This window comes from Gopherus flavomarginatus, chromosome 2 (genome assembly GCF_025201925.1).
Source record: "Gopherus flavomarginatus isolate rGopFla2 chromosome 2, rGopFla2.mat.asm, whole genome shotgun sequence".
In the NCBI taxonomy this organism is placed as follows: Eukaryota; Metazoa; Chordata; order Testudines; family Testudinidae; genus Gopherus; species Gopherus flavomarginatus.
Window position 1 is genome coordinate 1,759,489 of NC_066618.1, and position 15,772 is coordinate 1,775,260.

At 50.7% G+C, this 15,772-nt stretch overlaps 1 pseudogene; it reads left to right on the forward strand.

Moving 5' to 3' along the window:
* LOC127045950 (uncharacterized) overlaps window positions 1-15,137 on the forward strand; it is a 116,518-nt pseudogene extending 101,381 nt beyond the window's left edge.
* The last annotated feature ends 635 nt before the right edge of the window (window positions 15,138-15,772 follow it).

Below are 15,772 nucleotides of genomic sequence, written 5' to 3' on the forward strand. Positions count from 1 at the left end.
GTCTTAATCCTCTACATTTCAAAGCCATTAACTGTTTTCCTTTCTTCTCCTGTGTCTTTAGGAAAAGGTTAAAGAGATTGTAAATGGTGGTTGTTACAATGGGGTTGCCAGTGATAACCTGACATGAAACCCCAGGCCACATTTAACTGTTTAATGTTAAAACCCTTGTTCTCTTTTGCATTAACAGTTTATCCCTTGTCTGCCTGGGACATCCACAATCTTATCATAGACTATCAGGGTTGGAAGGGCCCTCAGGAGGTATCTAGTCCAATCCCCTGCTCAGAGCAGGACCAATCCCCAGACAGATTTTTGCCCTAGATCCCTAAGTGACCCCCTCAAGGACTGAGCTCACAAGCCCGGATTTAGCAGGCCAATGCTCAAACCACTGAGCTATCCCTCCCCCCACCTTGTTCTCCCACAAGGCAAATGATTTCAAACATCAGTGAGGGAAGGGCATTTTGTCTTTAAAAAATAGAAAAGTCAGAGCCTGATTCTGCATTTCTTGCTCCCCCGCACAGCCCATTGCCGTCAGCTTCAGTGGGATTTAGGGGAACCCAATGGAATATAGGATTAACCTGCTAGAAATAAGATTTCATGAACTTTACAGCTCATAGTGCACTCCTGGTGCTACAAAACAACAGAGAAAACAACAACAACAACTCATAAATGTGGCATTGTCCTTGTAGGGCCAAGTATCTCCTGGGTAACTGCCCAGGAGGTTTGGACACAACTGACTTTGGAAATCTCTCCCTGGTGGTTATGTGTAAAGTTGTTTAATCTGCACATTTTCACTGGTCTGGGGCAAAGAAATGGGTACAACTCCTGTCTTCTGGCTGGCACCATGCCCTGCCCCCGCTCCAGTTAGTGCTTTGGATCAAAGTCTTTGCAAAAGGAGAATTTTGCCCTAACAATGGGTGACTATCTGGCTGTGAAGCACAGTGGGAATTAGCCAGGCTGGGGCGCTCAGCTGCTGTCAGCCCAGCACTGGAAAGTCCCCACAGTGAGAGTGTCACACTGAGAAATACAGTAGTGACAGAATTCAGGATGTGGCAGCGAAGAGCAGCAGCGGGAGGGAAAGGAGGGAGCTGAGCAGTGACCCCTGGAAGAGCAGGAATGAGGAGACAGCCCTGAAGATCACCCTGCTCACAGCCCAGGCCTTAGCGCCTCACCTCTGCTACGGGGCATGAGACTGGATAAAAGGGGCTCGAAGGGTCTGTTTACACTGAAATCTGGGTCTGTCTACACTGCAATTAGACACCTGCAGCTGACCCTGCCAACTCACTCAGGCTCGCGGGGCTTGGGCTAAGGGGCTGTTTAACCACAGTGTAGACGTTTGGGTTCCCAGGCTCTGGCACCTTGCAGGGGCCTAGAGCCTGTAAGGAGCCGGCAGGTTTATCACAAGGGCCTTTCAAGGGAAGCTGCTCTGTCCCCATTTGTGTGTGAGCATTTAGGCCATAAATACAAACTGGAAAAGGCTTCCCTCATCCCCCTCTGACTGCTAGGCAGCGGCTCGCTTTAACCTCCCCTGACCTTAGGGAACTGCCTTTCTGTTCCTCTCCATCTGCCCCATCTCCTGGCCCCACCTGCCCCCAACCACCATATTTACATCCTATCCCATATTCCTCTGCACTCTGCTGTCTCCCTCTTGCCCCCACCTCCCCCCAAACTGCCCAGTTTCCAGACATGGAGCACAGGGACAGCCATCTTCCCTGGCTTCGGTCCCATTGGAAACTCTAGGAGAGAGAGGCCATCTTTAGTAGGGCCAGCCTCCAGTGCACATGCTGTACAGAACCATCTTGACTGAGTCAGCCTGTGGCTCGAGCCCCATGGGATCATGGGAGACAGACATTCTGAGCAAGGGGAGACGTATGCAAGGGTAATGCCAACGATCACGAGAAGCCTTAAAAATCAAATAAGCCGTTCAACAGCCACATAGCAACACTGAGCAACCATGTTGGAAGGAGACTCCTGGAGCCAAGTGAAATTGCAGGGGAGAGGGGTGTGACCAAGTGTGAATTTTGGTAATATTTTTTATGATGCCTATGTGTGCCTCAGTTTCCCCCTAAGCTTTGCATTGCTGTGCATGGCATGTAAAGGGTTAAATAGCTGTTCTTGAGACAGAGCAGGAAACATGAGGTCTGTGTGTCACCCCAATGGCCAGCAGCCAAGAGGAAGGAGATTGTCCCCATCTCTGCAGGGAAGCAGAGCCAGGGCCCCCAGTGGAGAACAAAGGGGAGTGGGGTTCATAGCTGACCTTTGGGGAGACACATGCACACGTGGGACTAAGGACACAGGGACAGAGCCAAGACATGGCTCATGGGAGCTCTGGCCTGGCGCTGGCCAGTCTGAATCCACCTTAACCCCCGTGTCAAGGTCTTTTTCCCACTTTGAACTTTAGTGTCCTAAAAGTGGGGACCTGCATGTACCCTTCTAAGCTTAATTCCTAGCTTAGATCTGATAGAGCCGCCACCAGCCAAAATATAGTGTTTGGCACACTCTCTGTTCCCCCAAAAGCTTCCCTGGGGAACCCAAGACCCAAACCCCTTGGGTCTTAAAACAAGGAGAAATAAACCATTCCCCGTCCTTTCCCCCTCCCATACTTTCCCCTCCCTGAGCTACCCTGAGAGACTACACTGATCCAGACTCCTTGGATCTTAAAACAGAGCAGAATTAACCTTTCCCCCCCCTCCTTTCTCCCCACCAATCCCTGGTGAGTTCAGACCCAATCCCCTTGGGTCTTAAACAAGGAAAAAAATCAATCAGGTTCTTTAAAAAGAAAGCTTTTAATTAAACAAAGAGAAAGTAAAAATTATCTCTGTAAAATCAGAATGGAAAATGTTTACAGCGTATTCAGATTCATATAGCCTAGAGGGACTCCCTCCCCCCAGCCTGAAATTCAAGGTTATAGCAAACAGAGGTAAAATTCTTCCAGCAAAATACACATTCACAAGTTAAGAAAACAAACATAAGACTAATCTGCCTTTTCTAGCTAGTACTTACTATTTTGAACATGAGAGACTGTTTCAGAAAGATTGGAGAAAGACCTAGTTGCACGTCTGGTCCCTCTTAGCCCCAACAGCGAACAATGAACAAAACAAACAGCACAAACAAAGACTTCCCTCCACCGAGATTTGAAAGTATCTTGTTCCCCGACTGGTCCTCTGGTCAGGTGTCAGCCAGGTTCACTGAGCTTCTTAACCCTTTACAGGTAAAAGAGACATTAACCCTTAACCCTCTGTTTATGACACCTGTAGGGAGGCGCCCTGGCTCCCTGCTGCACCTGAGATGGACGAGCCAGAGCAGGTGCCTCAGGTGCACCGCCTGTCCCCGCCCTCCGGAAGTCAAGGGGTGGGACAGGAAGTATAAAAGCCCGGCCCCAGCGCTCAGCTGACCGTAGGCTGCCGGAGGGGACAGATGCTGGTGCCTGAGCTCACACCGGGCCCAGCCTGCCCTGCGCTCACTACCCAGAGAAGCGCTGGCCGGACCTGCCTCGGGCCCGGTATCCGGAGCAGCGCTGGCCTGACCTGCCTCGTGCTCACTACCCGGAGGAGCGCTGGCCTGACTACCCGGAGGAGCGCTGGCCTGACCTGCCCCGCGCTCACTACCCGGAGGAGCGCTGGCCTGACTTGCCCCGTGCTCACTACCCGGAGGAGCGCTGGCCTGACCTGCCCCGCGCTCACTCCCCGGAGGAGAGCTGGCCTGACCTGCCTCGCGCTCACTACCCGGAGGAGAGCTGGCCTGACTTCCCCTGCGCCCACTACCCGGAGGAGCGCTGGCCTGACCTGCCCCGGGCTCACTACCCGGAGGAGCGCTGGCCTGACCTGCCCCGCGCTCACTCCCCGGAGGAGAGCTGGCCTGACCTGCCTCGCGCTCACTACCCGGAGGAGAGCTGGCCTGACCTGCCTCGTGCTCACTACTCGGAGGAGCGCTGGCCTGACTTCCCCTGCGCCCACTACCCGGAGGAGCGCTGGCCTGACCTGCATCAGGCTCACTACCCAGAGGAGCGCTGGCCTGACCTGCCCCGGGCTCACTACCCGGAGGAGCGCTGGCCTGACCTGCCCCGCGCTCACTCCCCGGAGGAGAGCTGGCCTGACCTGCCTCGCGCTCACTACCCGGAGGAGAGCTGGCCTGACCTGCCTCGTGCTCACTACTCGGAGGAGCGCTGGCCTGACCTGCCTCGCGCTCACTACCCGGAGGAGAGCTGGCCTGACTTCCCCTGCGCCCACTACCCGGAGGAGCGCTGGCCTGACCTGCCCCGTGCCCACTACCCGGAGGAGCGCTGGCCGGACCTGCCCCGCGCCCACTACCCGGAGGAGCGCTGGCCTGACCTGCATCAGGCTCACTACCCGGAGGAGCGCTGGCCTGACCTGCCTCGGGCTCACTACCCGGAGGAGCGCTGGCCTGACCTGCCCCGCGCCCACTACCCGGAGGAGCGCTGGCCTGACCTGCATCAGGCTCACTACCCGGAGGAGCGCTGGCCTGACCTGCCTCGGGCTCACTACCCGGAGGAGCGCTGGCCTGACCTGCCCCGCGCCCACTACCCGGAGGAGCGCTGGCCGGACCTGCCCCGCGCCCACTACCCGGAGGAGCGCTGGCCTGACCTGCCCAGGGCTCACTACCCGGAGGAGCGCTGGCCTGACCTGCCTCGCGCTCACTACCCGGAGGAGCGCTGGCCTGACCTGCATCAGGCTCACTACCCGGAGGAGCGCTGGCCTGACCTGCCCCGTGCTCACTACCCGGAGGAGCGCTGGCCTGACCTGCCTCGAGCTCACTACCCGGAGGAGCGCTGGCCTGACCTGACTCGAGCTCACTACCCGGAGGAGCGCTGGCCTGACCTGCCCCGTGCTCACTACCCGGAGGAGCGCTGGCCTGACCTGCCCCGCGCTCACTACCCGGAGGAGCGCTGGCCAGACCTGCCCCGCGCTCACTACCTGGAGGAGCGCTGGCCAGACCTGCCCCGCGCTCACTACCCGGAGGAGCGCTGGCCTGACCTGCCCCGCGCTCACTACCCGGAGAAGCGCTGGCCTGACCTGCCTCGCGCTCACTACCCGGAGGAGCGCTGGCCTGACCTGCCTCGAGCTCACTACCCGGAGGAGCGCTGGCCTGACCTGCCTCGCGCTCACTACCCGGAGGAGCGCTGGCCTGACCTGCCTCGTGCTCACTACCCGGAGAAGCGCTGGCCTGACCTGCCTCGGGCTCACTACCCGGAGGAGCGCTGGCCTGACCTGCCTCGGGCCAGGTACCCGGAGGAGCTCTGGCCTGACCTGCCTCGAGCTCACTACCCGGAGGAGCGCTGGCCTGACCTGCCTCGCGCTCACTACCCGGAGGAGCGCTGGCCTGACCTGCCTCGTGCTCACTACCCGGAGGAGCGCTGGCCTGACCTGCCTCGGGCTCACTACCCGGAGGAGCGCTGGCCTGACCTGCCTCGGGCCAGGTACCCGGAGGAGCGCTGGCCTGACCTGCCTCGCGCTCACTACCCGGAGGAGCGCTGACCTGACCTGCCTCGCGCTCACTACCCGGAGGAGCGCTGGCCTGACTTGCCTCATGCTCACTACCCGGAGGAGCGCTGGCCTGACTTGCCTCGGGCTCACTACCCAGAGGAGCGCTGGCCTGACCTGCCTCGGGCTCACTAACCGGAGGAGCGCTGGCCTGACCTGCCTCGTGCTCACTACCCGGAGGAGCGCTGGCCTGACCTGTCTCGTGCTCACTACCCGGAGGAGCGCTGGCCTGACCTGCCCTGCACTCTGTCACGGAGTCACCGGGCGATGCTCTGGAACTGCTCCCCACCAAGCCAGTCAGGACTTTGGGGAGCCTCCTCTCCGTTGGAGCAGACTTGTTCAGGGCAAGAAGCTCACACGTCTTCACCTCCTGGGTCTCTCCTTGGAGCATTCAGCATCCTCTGCCCCTCCGTGCACTTCCCACAGCGAGCCTGCCCCAGCGGGGCCCTGGGGAAGCCACAGGGTCCTGCACCCCCACTTTGCAATCAGAAGTGACTCAGCCAGCCAGTAAAGCAGAGGTTTATTCGATGACAGGAACAGGGTCTAAAACAGACATACATGATATGAATTGCATCATGGTATTCCTAGAAGTCATGGATGATGCAATCATAAGGAAGCTTACATCACTCTGCTGAACAAATTGCCCTATATAAGCTCTAGAAATCATACAGTGTTGTGCTTTCTTATTTGTCAGTGTTTGATTTTGCAAAGGGACACATTTCTGTTTAGCCAAAGTGAGCAGAGATGCCTCGTACTTGTGTGAACAGTGCAGATAACTTCTGCTATGTTTGTGGTGAAGTGACTTTTGCATCACAAAAGCGCAGTATAACCACTATGGTTAAGAAAGCCTATCACCTTTATTTTGGCTGCAAAATTGGAGATCAGGACAAGAGGTGGGCCCCACACATATGCTGCAACACTTGTGCAACAGATCTTCACCAGTGGTTGAACAGGAAAAGGAAATCTATGCCTTTTGCAGTGCCAATGATTTGGAGAGAGCCAACAGATCATACCAGCAATTGTTACTTCTGCATGGTGCCTCCAGTTGGAAAAGGTGTATCAAAGAAGAAAAAGTGGATTGTGCATTATCCAAACATTCCATCGGCTATACTCCCAGTACCCCACGGAGAAGGACTGCCGGTTCCTGATGCACCAGAATCATTCTCACTTGAGTCAGACGAGGAAGAGGAAGAGGATGAAACTTCTGGTCCTGAACCATCAATGTCACAGGACCCACATTTTCTCCCATCCTCCTCCTCTGAACCACACCTCATAACACAAGGTGAACTGAATGACCTTGTCAGGGATTTGGAACTAGCCAAGAGTAAGGCAGAGCTGTTGGGCTCCAGACTACAGCAGTGGAATCTGCTGGCAGGCTATCAGGGCAAATGGAGCCCATCAATGCTGGCAGACTATTGCTGGACAGTGACAAGAGATGCTCCATTTAATGAATACAAGAGACAAGCCAGGAAGTGTTGAGTTGACACTGAATAGGACTAAACTATGTACACCATAGTGTTTTGCCTTTTGTTTCATAATAAATTTTATTTATATAACCCTTTTGCTGATTTTTAAAGTGTGACATAAACAGGACAGGTGAAATATTATCATGTACAGCAACCATAAACACATGAAAAGACCTAGGTTTACAATTTATGATTAAAACTCTGCTATTTACACAATATACATAGACATAAAATGTAAAAACTTAAATATCTAAGAAACAGTAGCCAATCAGTTGTTTTAATTGTCATATTTGAATTCAGCACATCAAAATACATAATAAATATCACATTTTATCTCTGAAGCAGACGACTTCTCAAAAATTGTTGACCGGTGTTATCAGTTGTTCTGTACCATCTGCTGCCGGTGTAAATTGGCAATGAGATGATGGTTATCTGTTCTTCTGTACTGTCTGCTGCTATCATGGGTGCCCCTGGCTGAGATCGGTCAGGGCGCAAATGCAAAACTGGGAATGACTCCCCTAGTCAATTCCTCCTTTATGGTTTCTAAAAATAGAGTCAGTCCTGCCTAGAATATGGGGCAAGTGTACTGGAGAACCAGTGTATCAGAGAGCACAGCTGCTCCATGTCAGATCCCGCAGAAATGATGAGCTACATGCCATTCACGGGGTTGCCCCTGCAACAACCCCACACGTTGCTTCCCTCCTCCCCCAACCTTCCTGGGCTACTGTGGCAGTGTCCCCCCCATTTGTGTCATGAAGTTATAAAGAATGCAGGAATAAGAAACAATGACTTGTAAGTGAGATAAAATGAGGGGGAGGCAGCCTCCAGCTGCTATGACAGTCCAGGCAGGATATTAAGCGGTGTGGGGGAGAGGAGCCCAGCATGCCGCTGCTATGACAGTCCAGGCAGGACAGAATCTTTTCTTTACACAGGAAAGGGAGGGGGCTGATGGAGCTCAGCCCCCAGTTGCTATGATGAGGACGGTTACCAGCCGTTCTGTACCATCTACTGGGAATGACCGAGAATCATTCCTATTTTCACCCAAGCGCCCCCGGCCAGCCTCACCTGAAGCTAGCCAGGAGCACTCACAGGTTGATAACAAGGACGGCTACCAGTCCTACTGCACCGTCTGCCACTGGGTAGGGGAGAGGAGCGGATACTGCTCTTCACTGCTGCAGCATCGCGTCTACCAGCAGCATTCAGAAGACATAGGGTGACATTGAAAGAAGTCAAGAAACGATTTCTTTCCCTTTTCTTTCACGTGTGTGTGTGGGTAAATTGACGAGCTATTCTCTGAACCACGCCGAACAATGTGTTTGAACCTACAGGCATTAGGAGCTCAGCCAAGAATGCAAATACTTTTTGGAGACTGCTGGGGACTGTGGGATAGCTGGAGTCCTCAGTACCCCCTCCCTCCCTCCATGAGCGTCCATTTGAGTCTCTGGCTTCCCATTACGCTTGTCACGCAGCACTGTGTAACCTGTAGATTTTTTTTCAAATGCTTTGGCATTTCGTCTTTTGTACCGGAGCTCTGGTAGAACAGATTTGTCTCCCCATACAGCGATCAGATCCAGTATGTCCCGTACGGTCCATGCTGGAGCTCTTTTTGGATTTGGGACTGCATTGCCACCCGTGCTGATCAGAGCTCCACGCTGGGCAAACAGGAAATGAAAATCAAAATTTCGCGGGGCTTTTCCTGTTTACCTGCCCACTGCATCCGAGTTCAGATTGCTGTCCAGAGCGGTCACAGTGGTGCACTGTGGGATACCGCCCGGAGGCCAATACCGTCGATTTGCGGCCACAGTAACCCTAATCCGATATGGTAATACCGATTTTAGCGATACTCCTCTTGTCGGGGAGGAGTACAGAAACCGATTTAAAGAGCCCTTTATATTGATATAAAGGGCCTCATAGTGGGACGGGTACAGCGTTAAATCGGTTTAACGCTGCTAAAATCGGTTTAAACGCGTAGTGTAGACCAGGCCTGTGTTTTTGCCCCTGGCTTCCCTGCCTTTATAGGGCCAGCTGAGGCCTGATTAGGGTGTGGCCCAGCTGCAGCTTCTTCCCCAATCAGCCTAGTAGCTTTCCCCTGCCACAGCCCTCTCCCAGGGCTCTCTTTAAACCCTTCCAGGCAGGAGTGGGGGAACACCCCGCTACACTCCCTTATCTAACAGGTCGATGTGTATCAGTCATGATGGATAATATGACTGCAATGTTCTATATCAACAAAGGGGGGGTGCACATGGCTCTCCACTATGCCAGGAAGCCCTCATGCTATGGGACTTTTGTGGCGAATACTCAGTCGACCTACAGGCATCGTACCTCCCCGGGGTCCAGAACGAGCTGACGGACCATCTCAGCAGGTTGTTCCACATTCACGAGTGGTCCCTTTGCCCAGATGTCGCATGTTCGGTCTTCCAGAGGTGGGGGTGTCCCCTGATCGACCTCTTCACCATGCAACTCAACAGAAAGGTCCTAGGGGTTACAGTGGATGAGAAGCTGGATATGAGTCAACAGTGTGCCCTTGTTGCCAAGAAGGCTCACGGCATTTTGGGCTGTATAAATTGGGGCATTGCCAGCAGATCGAGGGATGCATGCATTCCTCTCTATTCGATATTGTTGAGGCCTCATCTGGAGTACTGTGTCCAGTTTTGGGCCCCACACTACAAAAGGATGTGGAAAAATTGGAGAGTCCAGCGGAGGGCAACAAAAATGATTAGGGGTCTGGAGCACATGACTTATGAGAGGCTGATGGAACTGGGATTGTTTAGTCTGCAGAAGAGAAGAATGAGGGGGGATTTGATAGCTGCTTTCAACTACCTGAAAGGGGGTTCCAAAGAGGATGGATCTAGACTGTTGTTTTGATCGAACCAACATGTACAAGGTGAGAGGCGGCACTTTACCATGTAGAGGGGTTGTACTTTACTACGTAGAAGGGTTGCACCTCAATACGTCACGAGTGATGTGTAACTTGTTTGTACCTGTGTATAAGAATGCATCCTTGGGGCGATGTCTTTGTCCGGCCGAGGGGGCAGTGGAAAGTCCCACCACTAACTGAGCCGAGTCCATTGACCGTGGGCACATATTAGTAGTATGCCTTTTACTAGAGTAACAATCTAGGGGAACTATCGTTGTGTCCAATACGGCAATAAACCTGGCCGACGTGCCTTCGTACCTTACTAGACTCTGTGGTCATTGGGGGTTCTCTTCAGGTCTGCTGTGTCAGCTATCTGCGCAGAGCTGGGGCAGCACACAGAGGGAACACACGCACACAGCCGAGTGATACCAACAAGGAGAGAGCAGAGCACTACACTGGTAGCTTCTGACAACACCTCTGACAACAGGAGGGTGGTGAAGCACAGGAATGGGTTCCCTAGGGAGGCGGTGGAATCTCCTTCCTTAGAGGTTTTTAAGGCCCAGCTTGACAAAGCCCTGTCTGGGATGATTTAGTTGGGGTTGGTCCTGCTTTGAGCAGGGGGCTGGACTAGATACTTCTTGAGGTCCCTTCCAACCCTGATATTCTACGATTCTATGAAGTATCAGCAGTTCTGCTCCTTCCAGAATCACAGCCCGGGTTCCACAGCGGACGTGTTCTTCCTCAATTGCGAACAGGCTCTTCTATAGGCCTTCCTGCCGATACTGTTCATCCACAAGGTCCTGCTCAAGAGACCGTGCTCGGGTCATTCTGATAGCACTGGCCTGGCCCTGTCAGCATTCGTACATGTCTCTCCTAGACATGTCTGTGGGAGCCCTGATTACCTTACCACTCTTCCCAGATCTTTCACACAGCAGGGGAGGGACAACTCAGTGGTTTGAGCATTGGCTTGCTAAACCCAGGGTTGTGTAGTCAGTCCTTGAGGGGGCCACTTAGGGATCTGGGGCAAAAAAATCTGTCTGGGGATTGGTCCTGCTTTGAGCACAGGGTTGGACTAGATACCTCCTAAGGTCCCTTCCAACCCTAATATTCTATGATTCTAGGATCACGGGTGTCTCGAACACCCAAACCTGCAGTCACTCCATCTCACAGCATGGAGGCTCCATGGCTGAATCCATCCCCTACTCCCTGACTATAAAAGACACCCCAGGATTTGGCAACACCAGAGGGATAGAGCAAGACAAAGAGGTAGCAAGGCAGATTCGAGAGTTTTTCTCCACCTGAGAGGCCACTGATCACATAGACGCTGTCTGTGTCGTAGTTCAGGCCTCACTAGCTCGTTTGACACACGCCCAGAAGTACGTGTTTGACTCAGTGCTCTGTATCTTTGGGAAGGATATAAAAGACAATATACAAATCCTGATCACCTTTGCAGATGGACAGACGCCCCCTGTTCTACAGGCCATTAATACAGCTGATGTCCCCTGTGCTAAAGATGCTAAGGGCAACCCTGTTCATTTCAAATTCAATAACTCTGCACTCTTTGCCTGTAATGCTGGAGCTGACGAGGGCAGTTTTAATTTTGATGAAATGTTCTGGAAAATGGGAGCCATGAGCATGAAGACATTTTTTGAGTCTTTCTTTAAATTAGAAACCAGAAGTTTAACATTAACGCACGAAGTTCTCAAAGCTGGTCTGGTGAAGCTAGAAGAACTGAGAAAGACTCAGGAATCTCTGGAACAGCACGGGGTGATATGGAGGCCAATAAAGACTTTGAGAAAACAGTGCCAGTGCAGGAGAACATCTCTGGTACAGGTAGCTACATAACAAACTGCCCGCGATGTCACTATACGTGTCACTATCCCTGTGGAATCCCTAATGATGATGGCAAGCGCAGGTGTGCGGCTATAGATGGGAATACAGGATATTGCACAGTTTGCCCTGGTACATGTGTCTGGAATGGTCATTTCTGTCAGAAGTACAAGTGGGAATATCAAGTAGTAACAGAGAAACAGACCTATGCACAACTGAAAGAAACGTATGAGAAGGCATCTGGCGAGGTGTTATCGACACAGAGTGTGGTTGAGAAGCTGTCTCAGGAATACGCTGCAGTGGAGGAGATATAAATGGAGCTTATTGATAAATCATCTCGCAGCCTCCAGCGTCTGCAAGCAATTGCTTTGAAACCCAACCCACTGTCCACTCCGGAATACATTGACCTGCTGATCACGTCGGAACAACAGGAACTAAAGCCTGGGTACCAAGAAAGGATAAAATCGCTCAGGGAAGTGAGGGAAGTAGCTGAGATAATAAGAAAGATTGCCAGTAAGGAGGCTTTGCTGCCAGGAGAGAGGAATATGTATGAGAACCTTGGAAAAAATAGTCTGCCTTCAAAAAAATTGTGAAAGGAAAACTGGATATTGTTAAAAGCTGGTTTAGATAAAAACTGACGGCAGCTTACCAATGAAATTACCAGTTTAAACAAAGCATGTAGCTGAGCTATGATTCAGGGTTGGTGTCTCTCGTTTTTATAATATTTTTTTTTAAGATTCAGTAACCTGATTCTCCTCTGACTTACCCCACTTTTATTGCACTGACATCAGTTTACACCAGTGTAACTGACAGCAGAATCTGACCCCTGGAATCTGGGGGAAAAAAAACATTTTTATAAAAATAACAAAAAATGTAGTTTGACTCCTTCAGAGGGAATTGCTTCGGTATCAGATGTTCACAGGGAAATGTCTCAGATCAGGGTTAGAAACCCATGTTCCAGCTGTACGAGCGCTTGCTCTGTTACTGCCCAAACCGAAGCTGCACCAGTGTAAGTGCCACAGTGAGAGGTTTCCTCCAAAATGCTGGTGCTGACAACACTTTTCTTTTTGTAATACCCGAGCTCTCTGAGTGTTGATGGTTTGTGAATTTATTCATCGTTAAAACTTTTGTTGCTGAGGGGTATGAAAAAAATACCCCCCTGAATGACAAAAGTTGTAATGACGAAAAGCACAGGTGTGGCCAGCACTTCGCCAGCGGGAGCTGCACTCCCAGCACTCCCAGCTTTATTTTGTCACTGAGAGAGTGCTTGCCCCCACTCTCAAATTGCTACTAACTTCAGTGGAATTTGGAGAGACACAACGGAATATAGGGTTAACCCTATAAACAAGTTTTCATAAACTTTGCAGCACCTAGTGCACCACCGGTGCTATAGAACAAAACAACACACACCCATATCTGAGCATTGTCCTTGTGGAGCCAAGTCTCTCCCGGGTAACTGCCCAGGAGGTTTGGACACAACTGACTTTGGAAATCTCTCCCTGGTGGTTATGTGCAAAGTTATTTAATCTGCACATTTTCACTGGTCTGGGGCAGAGAAATGGGCACAACTCCTGCCTTCTGACTGGCACCATGCCCTGCCCCCGCTCCAATTAGTGCTTTGGATCAAGGCCTTTGCAGAAGGAGAATTTTGCCCTAACAATGGGTGACTGTCTGGCTCTGAAGCATGATGTGAACTAGCCAAAATAAACAAAAAAAAGTTTATCTTAGTGAGCAACCCTGTAAAATTACAATCAGGAACTAAAAATCCACATCAAAATTCAGACTCTTAACTAAAGGGAAGTACAGTACAATTAGGATAGCCATCGTTTAGCAATGGGGACACATAATTGACATAAAGTGTAAAGTATTATGGGAAAAGGTCGGGTTTTATAAAAAAATGTCAAAATTCTTGTTTGTGAGAAACATTGTTATTGTAAAAAGGAGAAATGATATTGTTACACAATTTTCAAATAAGTAAGTGTATTTTGTTAACATATATTTTTGTTCCATTAAAATAAAATATTTTTGTACATATAGTAACATTTGTTGGTTCTATTGTAATATAAAATGAAACTCTGAACCATAGAGGGAGGAAAGAATGTTTGTTCTTTATGTTACAGAAAACAGATATTCCAAATGATAGAAGATGAAGTTTTATTTGTTTGGGCTGAGGTTGGCATTTGTGCTTGCTTGATTCTGGTGTATTGGTGTGAATTTGGAGAATGTCCCACCTACAAAAAGGACCCAGGAAAGCCACCTTGTAACCTGCAATGCTTCTAACAATATTTTGGCACAAGCAAATAAACAGCAAAGAGTTCAAAGAAGCTCAAAGTAACTTCCGTTGATGAGGTGGCCATGGAAAGAGTGGGGGAAACCATCAAACGTAACTATCAAAAGGACAAAGCATAGAATGATTAAAACAGCAACCAGCCCATGTGAAATGTTAGTTGTGAGGCGATTTGGTATAGTTAACAGGATCCCTCCTAGTGTCGAAAGGTATGCAAAGCAAAGTGTACCAAGACAAGGAGGAGTTTATTTATTGTTTTGGTGTTGTGTGAGGGGTGGGAAACCACGTTTTTGGAAAATTCCACAGCCTACCAATCTCCTGGTGAGGGGCACTACATCTGATGAATTAGATGTAACCGTAACCAGAATTTGTTGGTTAGAAGTATATTTACCTTAAGAAATCAGTCCTTGTTGTGCATCACAACTTTACTGGTTTCTGAGCCCAGATCCTGATGCAAGTTACTGCTCCCCACTTATAAACCATACAGTAATTATGCCTAACACTGAAGGACCTGAAAACCCATATACACCCCACACTGTACTTCCTCTACCACTACAAATGTACTAAAAAACCTAGAAACACAATATTTACCCATAACACAATCAGGCCCATTTCAAACTAAGGTAACTTTAATAAACGCAACCTTATCACTAACTAAAGTAAATGTCAATTTCAAAAATGCTTCAGTTGCAGTTCTTTATCCCAACTATACGTCGTCGATTATGAATCAATGTGAAATGCCTGAAGTTTGGTGGAAACAGGGAAATCAATGATAAAAGAAACGAAGAGACACAGGAACTGTACTGGGAGCATTTGCAGCTGCTCAAGTAGAGTGACTGGAATAAAAGCAGAAGCTTTAAAGAGCAGATTAGGAGTTGTTGCTGTTTTGGAAGCAACAGGAACAGTTCTGAAACCACAAGTTTGGGCTAACACTTTAAACAATCAAATGGCAATTAAGATCAGTCAGCCTGTAACTGATACAACTGGCAGCACAAGCTTTAGACACACTTAAAAGTATGTGTCATGGCTCATGGCATGTTAACAAAGGGCACACGCAGTAATTGAAGATATAAAAGAAATTGTTACTTATATCAGCATTGGCCAAATTCATTAAACGTATGGGCTGCTGAAAACATGCCTGGGGAAAGTAAATATTTGGACTGGTAGTGTGGTCAGTTCTACTCATTATACTAGACAAGGATGTGTGTGATGCAGTAGGGACTGTCTGTGTGGGGAGTGGGAGAGCAGGGGAGGACTTTAGGAGATGGCTGGATGGGCGGAATTCAGGGTATCCTAGCTGGGATCCAAGCACCCTGAAAGCCCAGAAGGACTCGGTGGAGGGGTCCTGACTGTGCATGCAAGCTCTGCTGTAACCTGTGTTCCTGTTGTCCAATAAACCTTCTGTTTTACTGACTGGCTGAGAGTCACTGTGGGTCCCAGGAAGAGGGGTGCAGGGCCGGACTCCCCCACACTCCGTGACAACTGGTGGCAGTGGTGGGATATACTGCACCCCGTGGACGGCGCTTCCTGCAGTAAGTGACTGGGGAGCAGTAAAACGAAGGGGTGGTTAACCCCTGGGAGTGTGTGCCCAGTGAGAAGGACTTTGCAGTAACAGGGTCCCCCGGGGGATTGCAGCGAGCGGTCCCAGGGGCGGAGGAGTCTGCAGCTCGACCCTGGCAGAGAGGTGGTGACCTCAAGAAGGGCTGGTGCACTAGGGGTCCCCTGGAAACCGTGGGGAGCGGCGAGCACCCCGGCCTGTGAGTGGCCAGCAGGAAGATGTATGCCAAGCGGCGCAAGTGTGACCTGGTGGAGCTGTGCAAGCAGAGGGGGCTGC